Raw genomic sequence first — 11371 nt, 5'->3', positions numbered from 1 at the left:
CGTGGCAAAAATGGCTGATTTATTTTGTGTGACAGCTCATACGCATGATAAACTCTTGGAGTTCTTGGTTTAAATGAAGCAATGACCTCGGCTGATAGGAAAATCTCGGCTAAATAACTCAAATGAACTAGGTTATTGGTTCTAAAAACCTTAATGAGACAGACTATAGGACCTAGTTATGTGAAGTCGATGTATTGGATGATATAGCAAGATCGCCGACATTCACGATATAGGTTACATCACCTCTGGATGCCGAGGTAATAGAACCTAGGGGGCATTTGTGGGGATATATTTTCTAAGTACCAACACGTGGCCAAGGTGACGTCGACGTGTCAACCGAGGTGCCACGTGTCCTGGTCATGACGCCGAGATGATCTCGGCTAGGCTGAGGTTATTTCCGAAGATATCGGAGTCCGGGATAAGCGGATAAGGGACAAGAGTCCTAGAATGAAAAAGGACCTCAGCCTGGATAAGGATAAAGCTCTTAGGGAGTTTATCTTTATCTATTGAAGAGTCCAGGATAAGCACTGAGCTAAAGTCCATTGAAGCTAGGCTTCTATTAGGGCTAGGATTGAGTTGGCTATAAAAGATAGGCACCTCCAATGGGTCTAAGGTACGCAATTTGTATTCTGAATAGTGAGTTAAGCACTATTGATTATCTTTGGGAGATATTTGATTACTAACTTGATCGTCGAAGTGCCCCCGGGTGAACGAATCACCACCGGAATCTCTTCTTTCTATTACAAGTGATTCAGGCGCCATTTATTCTGCCAGTGCTCTCCAGTTGAATGCTGAGTTGGCAGTGTGGTCAGAAATTCACTCACACAGGTTATATTTGAGAATTTGGGACCTTTTTTTTGCAAGGGACTGACCCTTACTAGTTGGTAGTCCAACTGGATGGTCTAATCCGATCTATTTTGGACTCGTTTCGATAACTCAAGCTGTTCAATGTGTACGGCTCATTGAGTATTTTATTCCTGTAAGAAAATTTCATTGATCAGATATCAATATCCATTCGATCAGATAGTCAACAATTTATTTTTAAAACCATACTTACTATTTGACACAAATTTGATTTGAACAAGTGATTATCGGTATTCAATCAACGTGATTTTTGCAAAGATGAAATACACGACGAGTCTTACATATTGAACGGTTTAGATTATCGATATGGGCTCCATAGTGGACCCACGAAATTATTAGGAATCATATAATTTAGATAAATTTCATAGTTATAATCTAATTTTTCAATTTTTTGATGAAATTTATAGTTTTTTAGTGTAACTTCCTCATTTTAAGTATGATTTTTTTTTTTTTTAAATTGTATTAAAATTTCTCTTAATTAAGTGAACCAACTCCATATATTTTATAAGAAAAAATTAGACCAAGTAAATATTGTTAGTTAAGTAAGTTAAGAAACTTACTATTAAAAATGGTTTAAATTGTAAATTTGTAATAAAAAAAATATTTTTATTTTTATATAATTTTATACTTAATATTAGTCTTAATTGATAGATTTCGTTGTATTGATTCTAGAAATATAAATTTTATCAAACATAAATTTATATTGTAAAAATTATTTTGTTTTGAAATTTTGAGAAGTAAAATAAATGTCATATCACCATAATTTTTTATAAACAATTACAAATGATGAAAAATTATTGTTTGAAAGATAATTTTGTCTATTAAAAATTAATGGGATTTGAAGGATTAAAAAATCTTATTCAGGACTTAATAGAGTATAAGTTCACGAAATGAGACTTGTGTGTAAATGTCCATTTTTTAATTCTTAAATTATTATTCTCATATATTTAGTTGTAGACACCCCATTTTTTACTGTCCTCAAGACTTGGACGTCATCGTTTGAACAATCGATGATCATCTATGTTCGTGTTCGTTTTGAGTTCTCGGAGGTCTCGATTACGTGTCTTGCCTTAGGAACTCTTAACTTGACTGTTCTGTGCTTGGTTTTGCACCAAACACTTGTTGTTTTGCTTCTGAGGGTAGAGGAAGGCTTGTTGGCCATCCCCACACCTCACCGGCCATGGCTTGAGGCCACCGGCCCTGTTTTGCTGCTACCGGTCATTGGTGATGGCCGGTCGACACTCTTTCTGGTCGGTCGACCATTGCTTTGGTCATTTTGTCATTTTTGGCTGGCCGACCACTGTTCATCTGCTTTTGGCAGATATTTTATGCTAGCTGTGATAGCTGGCATCCACAATGCACCCCCTCCACACACGTGTATGGAGGGATTTCCCTCTTGCTTAGCTTGTTTTGTAAGCTTTGCAAGATTGGAATTCCTATAAAGGGAGGGCTTCTCCTCCCTCCTCAAGGGTTCCAAGAAGTTCCAGAGGTCTGGTTTTAGGGTTAGAGAAGTCCTATATCTATCTATCTCTATATCTCCCTCTCCTTTTGATTTGTGTGTGTATAAGGTGCTTTTGTTCTTAGTTTTGCACTAAGGCACCTAGTGCTACACCATACCTTGGTTGCTGAGGTGCCAAAGGGTTGTTCTTGAAGTTTTTGAGCTAGTTTTGACCTAAGGAAGGTGCTGGAGTGGTCCTTTTGAAGAAGGTCTTCAAGGGTAAGAAACTTACCTCTTTATTCCCCATTTTTGCACAAGCTTTTGACCTATCTTGCATCTGTTTTTAAGCTTAGTGTATAACTAGTAAAAGTTCTGATTTTACTTGCTTTTGAACTTTGTTTAAGGTTGTTTCGAGGTTTGGGGTTGTTTACCCCCTCTTAGGCCTTGTTTGGTCTCCTTTTTGTGCTATTTTTGGTGAGCTCCGGGACCACCTTGTATTGGCCTCCTCACCACAGTGGTGGGGATGGTGTTTTGAGGTCCTAAGAAGGAGAGGGCCATCCCCTCTCCTTGTTGTCTTCAAAACTTGTCATTTTAGCCTCATGTGTGAGCACCTTGATTAAGTTCATGTTGGCCATGTCTTAGTTGTTATTTGGGGTTATTTTGCCATGCTATAGCACTGTTTTAAGTTGGTTTAGACACACCATGCATGCTTTGCATACTTGTCTTGTAATGCCATGAAATTGCCTTAACATGCATCATGATGTACCATGACTTTCTAGCATGATTTTGGCTTAGTTTTGTGAAGCTTTTATGCATGTTTTGGTGTGCTTGAGGTCTGATTTTGGTTATTTGGGTCATCCATGACTTGCTTTGTATAGCTACCATGCAATCTCCCTTGTAAGCTTTGAGTATTGGATTCTCTAGCATACTCTATTTGCATCATTTCAGTGGTTTGGCACCATTAGTTATGTCATTTCAGTCCATATGGCATGCTTGTATGCTTGCATTTGATGCTCTTTTAATGCTTTAAAAGGTTGATGTCTTATGCTCTATGTTTGGACCCTTGTGTATGCCATCATGTGTAGGCATTTGAGATGCCATCTAAGTGTGTCTTTGGCTTTGCTTAGGTCTGCCTTGGGACTGTTTTGAGTCCCTTTGGCCCTTTGAGGCTTGGTTGGCATGGTCATGGCTTGAGCCCCTTGGCTAGCCTTGAGTTTTGGGCTTGGTTGCATGCTTTGCTTGATTTGTTTAATTGGTGTGGCACCTTTTCTAACATGATTTCAGAGCTTGCTATGTATGCCATATATCCATGTTTGTCCCTTTTAAGTGTGCTTAAAAGTTGCCCCTTTATGCTTAAGTATTAGACCAATCACCATGCATGTTTGTATGTGACTTTGTCCCTTATCCTTTAGCACTTTGGCCACTGTTTTGGACCTATTAGAGAGCTGTCCATTTTGGTGTAAGTCTATCCCTGCATGTTGTTGCATGCTTGCCTTGTATGTTGTCACATACTTGTTGCATATTTGGTGAATTACATGTTGTAGCATGCTAGTTCAATTGTGCCTCATTGTGTACTTAATCCATGACATGTTGTTGCATGCTTAGGTTGTAATGCATTTGGCATGCATTCTCTCTTTTAGTTACTTAACATGTTGTCTATGTTGCATCTTGCATGCTTGCATGGTTAAATTACACTTTGCATGCTTGTTAGTTTGCATGCTTGTTCACATGCTCATGGTGCATGCCTAGCTTCCATGCCTAGGTTGCATAACATTAAGCATGCATCTCTTGCCTCTTGAATTGATTATGATAGAGGTTAGAGGCCTTTTGTTTGTTTGGTGTGCATCTCATTTGATATCAAGATGCATACTTGACTCTTTGGCCATCACGCATTGAAATGCGCGATTGGTGGCCCGAGGGTCGAGTACCATACTCCTCTGAGTCTTAAACATGATAGGGAGGGTGGTTGTGCAAACATTTGCTTGAAAATGCATTGCCATGCCTTGTCTACCTTCTGCTGCTGTCAAAACAAGGTTCTGCAGAAAGATATGGTCGACCGACCATTCTTAGTGCCGATCGACCAACAATGGATGGCTGATAGCATCATAGATGGTCGATGACCACTTTACCATGGCCGATAGTGTTTTCTCTTGGCCGGTGACCTTCCACAGTGATCAGGGAGTGATTCTGAAGCATCCTTGGGACTTGTGTAGTCTTCAGAGATGTAGAGCAGTGTAAACAGAGGCAGCTTATGCATGGTGGTGGATTTCCGAGTGGAGCCGAGCACGCATGCATTGGACCCTCTTCTCGAGCCTGTTTTACCGCTTTATTAGCTTAGTTAATTTGCTTAACTAGTTAAGTGGTCTATAACTATTTAATTAGCTAGTTAGTTAGTTAAATTTGTATTATTCTTTTAGTCCCTCCGAGAGAGGGCGAATTGTGTAATAAGCGTGCGTGTGTGTGATGCATGTCTTCCAACCCCCACTTCTTTCTCCCTTTTACTTACCTGCTTTTGATGGTTAGTATTAGGACATGTTTTGATTAGCATACCTTATGCTATGCATGAGTGCATCCATTCATCTGTATTGCATACACCGGGCTCGGCGCATCATACTAACTAAATCGTACTTCAATTCCAATTTGAATACGTGCATCGAGTTGTTGCATTTCACATGACATCCTCAGATTAGCCGAGCCTATTCTAGTTGCATTTTGCCTGCGATGCATTAGCCATCTTAACATGGATTTGGATCATACATTTGATTGCTAACATGTTCATTGTTTTGGCTCGGAGTACACTGTAAGTGTTTATGTTTTAACATCTTGCATATATGTGAGTGTTAACATGAAAGCATGCTTGCCATGAGGCTAACTGCTTAGTTGATTTATTGCCTGAATGCCTGTGGGTAAAGGTTGGATTGCTTGAATTAGAATAATTCATTGAAATCCGTGTTTTAGCCTACTTGGGAGTAGCAAACTTCAAACTATTTTCAAACAAACGGATACGCAATGCTTTGTTCCAAATTAGGCGATCTAGTCTATACTGGTGTGTTGTGCGCATCACATAGCAATTCTAGCTAATTAACCGGAATAAGAACGCATGTGTTTTCGAAAACTAGATATCATGGTTAGTAGAGGCCGATCTTTGATCTGGCGAGCGGGGGTGCTCATAGCTGACCTTCTCCAATCGTACCCAAGTTCCCGAGCCGAGGCAACTTTGGTGATGACGGACATATGGCCTTAGGCAACGAGTCAGGGTTTCCTAAATTCCCCCAAAATAAAATATTTAGGTGGCGACTCTGTATCTGGCAAAGCAGTCCATGTTTGGCACTTCTTTCTAAAAATCTGTTTTCCAAAACGATTTGCCGGATTTGGACTCTTTGGTGATTTATCAATCTCACATTGCACATTGTGAGATCAGATTAAGAACCAACACAAAACGAGTCCAAACTATGGAGGCACGGGGGCCCGAGGGGCGTCCATATTAGTCTATAAATTTTGTTTATTTATTTATTTCAGTTCATGTAATCCAATTGCAAATGATTGTTTAGTAAACGTTGAAGTCTAATTGATGGTAAAAAAATGTTATTTAAAAATTTGAACAATTTAACCATATACCCAAACACCCATCAAATTGGTTTCCTTTGTAGTTTGTTCAAAATAGTAAGAAAAATGAATAGCTTGTTGTATGGTTTAAGTTGCTCGAATTTTGAAATGTTTTTTTTGTCCACCAAATCAAGTTTTAAGGGTTAAAGATTTGATTGTCGACGGGTGGTAGCCTCGTGTGGAGAAGGCAGTCATTTCCACAAGGGTGTATTAGGTTCGACTCTTGAAAGGTGCGAAATGCTAGCTTTGTCCAATTGACTCTCTTCGAAAACTTCACATTGTATTCTGATAGATACTTGACCTCTTCTGTGGCATGTAGTGTAACACTTTAAAGAAATTAATGGTTCTCTTAATATACATGAGCAATCAATGCAAGGCCAACAATGTAAGAAACTAGACTCATAATCGGTTCTAATGGCACTGATTTGATAATTATCAGATTTATACCCAAAAAGAACGACACTTCTGAAGTTACGGTTTTACAATAGTTTTCTGGACAGATTTGAACGCACCGGTTTATATAAATTTTGAGTCCCAAAAATTATGAGAAAATTCTGATATGCAGTTCAATATTTAATAAAGTTATTACAAAAATTTTAGCTTAAAATTTATTCGGTTGATATATTTCCTACACCTCTATTCATGGTTGTAACCTATAACAAACAACAACAACAACAAATATATTAAATAAAAGATGAATGTGCTCCTATCTTTGGCACCATCTACATCTCCCAAAGTCAACCTACGGCTGAAACACACCAACACACATAAAATAATACATAAAATATTTATCTATTTACGAGAGCTCCTTCCCCTCCTTCGATTTTTCACCAATGATTCTCCTCCTCTCTTTCTCTGCTTCTCTCTCCCTATCTCACTCTCACGGCTGTTGCTGTTAGGAGAGCTAGGATTGATTAAAATTATAAATACAAAATCTTTAGGGTTTACGTTCCCTAATATATATAACCAGCAGTCCAACTTAATTGCTCCATTGGATGCCTCAGTGGTTAAATTTGGCCGTCAATCAGTTATTTCGAAGTTAGGACCCGCGAATGCTGTGATATTCCCACAGAGAATTCTTATTTTGGGAGCCAAAAAAAAAAGGGTTAATGATTTGTACAACGGTTTTCAATTCAAATACATAAAGTGTAATAAAGAAAATTACGAATTAAATAGATGAAATTGATAGTATAGAAATAAAATAGAAAAATGATAATAATTTGGGAATAAAAATGGAATTAACCCAAAATAATAATTATTTTTTGGAAAATTTAGCCATAAACCCCTCTTAGCTTCATTTTCTTGTTAAAAGGACAGGAAAAAAAAAATTAGTACTTTCAAGACCCCCTTATAGTTGTAAAATTCTGTATAGAGGACAAAATTTGTTATTTGAATATTTTATTTGACCATTATACACTCTCTTTCTTCCATTTCTTTTACAACACACACACACACACACACACTCTCTCTCTCTCTCTCTCTCTCTCTCTCTCTCTCTCTCTCTCTCTCACAACCAACTCGATGTTTGTTCATCGTCTCCACCATCTTCATCGTCTATCAGCGTTGCTCATTCTCACGGTCAGCCGACAACCATCATTTTTACTATTAAACCACCACAATCTCAGATTTGATACCTACGAACTCATATTTGAGATCAATAACTTCAAATCAAAGATTAAAAAAAAAAAAAAAAAAAAAAAAAAAAAAAAAAAAAAACTTAGATTTGACAAAAAAAAATGAGAAATTGAGATATTGCAATGAAAAATTAAGGTAACGTTTGGTAGAACTTTCTAAATATGATTTGAGAATATGAGTTGTATTTTGAGTTTATGAGTTTTGAAATTATGATTTGAGTGTGAAAAATTTGTTTAGTGAATGAGTTTTGAAATGGGTTTTGAATTGAGTGGAGAATTTTTGATGTGACATATGATATTTGATATAAAAAATTACAACTTATAACCAAACACACAACTCAAAATTCTATTAAAGCTCATAAAAAAATTGAAAAATAATTTTTGTTGAATATATAAAAATTGACATGTGTCAATTGCAAAAATAAAAAAATAAAAAATAAAAATTGCACTGTTCCGGTCAACCGGCTGAATGACCGGTGAGACGACCGGTTAGCCAAAATTTTTCCTCCTTCGACCGAGTTTTCAAAAGTGAGCATGGAATTAATTTTTGAAAGATGCAAGCAAACGTCATATGCAAACTAAAGAGTGGAACTAAAGTTCCAAAACCCTTCCAAACACAGCCTAAGAATTTTTTGTTTGTTTGTTCATAGATCTAAAAGTAAAATTTGACTATAGTTCGTTCATTTAATATGTATTCTGTTTTCGTAACAGTAAAATTTTACTTTGGTTAACAACATACTGATATGCTTAATGACAGTAAAAATTTACTTTGAATCACAGTAAATTTTAATCTGATTCAGAGTAAAATTTTACTCTCGCATTTTTTAATTACAGAGTAAAATTATACTCTAAATCCGAGTAAAGTTTGTCATAATTTAGAGTAAAATTTTACTCTGAAATAAGCTACGATGATAGCTTTATAAGAGAGTTTTGTGTTGTGAACCAGAGTAAAATTTTACTGTTGAAAGAACATAGAATCATAAGAAGAAGAAAGAGAGATAGAGAGACAGAGTTCGAAAACAGAGGATCAAGAGAAGAAGAAGAAGAAGAAGAAGGAGGAAAGAGAGAGAGAGAGAGAGAGAGAGAGAGAGTGAAGGATCTCAGATTTGAGGTTTGCGAATCGTCGCAAATCGTCATTTTCCAGTGACGACAACTGTGAATGATCTCAGATTTTAAGTTGTGGATGCAACAAATGATGGCGGTGATGAAGACGGTAGAGAAAGAGTTTCATAGTGAATAACGGTGGTGCTGATGGAGAGCAGTGATGGCATCGATAAAGAGAATAGTGATAAGTGCGAGACGGAGAGAAAAGAGATTGAGATGAGAGAGAGTGATTACAAGTTGATATACACACACGCACACACACACGAACGCGCGCGCGCACACACACACACATACACATACATATATATATATATATATATATATATATATATATATGAGGGTATTATAGTAAAATAAATAAGTTTTAAAATATTAAGGTGCCGTTTGGTAACACTTACGTTTTCAATTTTCTGTTTATATTTACAAAAATTTTAAAAACTCAAATAAAAACTTGTTTGGTAAATTTTTGATTTATAAATCAGTGGTCTCAGTTTATAAATTTGGCCAAAAAATATAAACTCAAAAAATGTGTTTCCGTTTTGAGTTTTGAGTTTTTTTTTTTTTACCACCCAACACTAGCCACCACCTACCATCATTTTTCACCACCGTCTTCCGCCACCACCACCCACCCCCTACCACCACTTGCTACCACCACTCACCACCCATCACCCGTCACCACCACCTAGGGGTGCAACTCGGGCGGGTTCAACCCGAGCAACCCGAGCCCAGCCCGAGTTTTTTTAGGGCTTGGGCAACTTTATCTTATAATATGGACGGGCCTGGGCAGATTTTTGATGCCCGAACAATTCGGGCCGGGTTTGGACAGAACCAATGGCCAACCCGAGCAACTCGAACCCGAATTGAATTTAATATATTATGTAAATTATATAATATATAATATATATATATATAATTTAATAAATTATATAATATATATAAATTAAGTAACAGAGTTAGTCTTAATTTTTATTTTATTTTATTTTATTTTTTGGTTAGTCTTCCACCATTAGATTAGCATCCTTTATGTCTACCCTTAGATTAAATCTAAAGAAACCCTATCTATCTACCTTATCTATCTACCTACAGGTTTCTCATTTGGTGACCAGAAAATAACTTTGAATAATTCTCAATTCTTTGTTAATTCTCAATTCTACCTACAGGTTTCAAAACAAATCTACCTACAGGTTTCTGGACTCGGGCAATTCGGGCTAACCCGAGTTCAAAATACAAAGCTTGGGCCGGGCTTGGGCAGCAATGCTTGGGTTCATGGTCGGGCTTGGGCGGGTTTGGGCACTGCCAAATACAATTCAGGTTGGGCTTGGGCAGACCCCCAACCCGACCGAACCCGCCCGAGTTACACCCATACCACCACCCACCTGCTACCCACTCGCCACCACCACCACCCACCACCCACCTGCTATCCACCCGCCACCACCCACCACACGCCACTACAATCCACCGCCCTCCACCACCACTCACCACCCACTTGCTACTACCATCTACCACCCGCCACCACCAGCCACCTGCCACCCACCCGCTACCACCACCCACCACCACCACCACTATCACACACCACCCACCTACCTACCACCCATCTACCACCACCCACCACCACCCACTCGCTACCACCGACCACCCGCCACTGCCACCCACCCACTCACCACCACCACCACCCACCACCACCCGCCATCACCCACTACCACCCGCCATCCGCTACCCACCTGCCACCACCACCCACTACCACCCGCCATCCGCCACCCACCCGCCACCACCACCACCTACCACCCGCCACCACCACTCACTCGCTACCACCCACCATCCGCCATTGTCACCCATCCACCCGCCATCACCACCCGCCACTTACTCACCACCACCACCCACCCGCCACCCGCCACCACCACCCACCACCACCCACTCGTTACCGCCCACCACCCGCCACCGTCACCCACCCACCCGCCACCGCCCACCATCCGCCACCCACCTGTCACCACTACCCACCACCCACATGTCACCACTACCCACCACCCACCACCCACCACCACCACCACCACCACCACCACCACCACCACCCCCCCACCCACTACCACTCACCACCACCCGTTACCCACCACCCACTGTCACCACTTTTCACCACCGTTTTCCGCCGCCACTTGCCACCACTTGCCATTTCTCACTCTTTTTATATTTTTAAATTTTTTTAAATATTTTGTCAATTACCAAACGCGTTTGTAGTTTATGTTTTTCTAAAAATAAATAAAAAATAAACAAAAACCAAATAAAATTTTTGTAAATATAAACTGAAAACGTAAACATTACTAAACAGACCCTAAGAGATTTTGAAAGGATCTATATAATTATTGTCCTTTTGAAGGACAAGTTAGATATTAAGAGGTCTATCACCAAATCCCCTTAGTTTTTTATTGTTTGATTTTTCATGAAAAATGAACCCGTATAACTAATATCATCATTCTCTTTTATTGTATTTTCCTTGTAAAATTTAAAATTTAAACATAACATAAAATTCAGAATAATTTTCATTGTTAAATATCCAATATGAAAAAGACTTTCTTTTTCAAAACATAATAAATAAATAATAATATAAATAAATAATAAATAATTATCTTTTCTTACCGCTCACCATACCCATTGTAGAAAGATATATAGTTGTTTTTTGTGTGCCCAAAATGATGAGAGTGGGTCTCAACTGGTCCAGCGGGCGCTTTTT

The sequence above is a fragment of the Camellia sinensis genome, chromosome 1, assembly GCF_055761805.1.
Source record: "Camellia sinensis isolate YWXY chromosome 1, ASM5576180v1, whole genome shotgun sequence".
Lineage (NCBI taxonomy): Eukaryota > Viridiplantae > Streptophyta > Magnoliopsida > Ericales > Theaceae > Camellia > Camellia sinensis.
The sequence above is the reverse complement of the archived record's forward strand: the minus strand, read 5'-3'. Positions refer to the sequence as shown.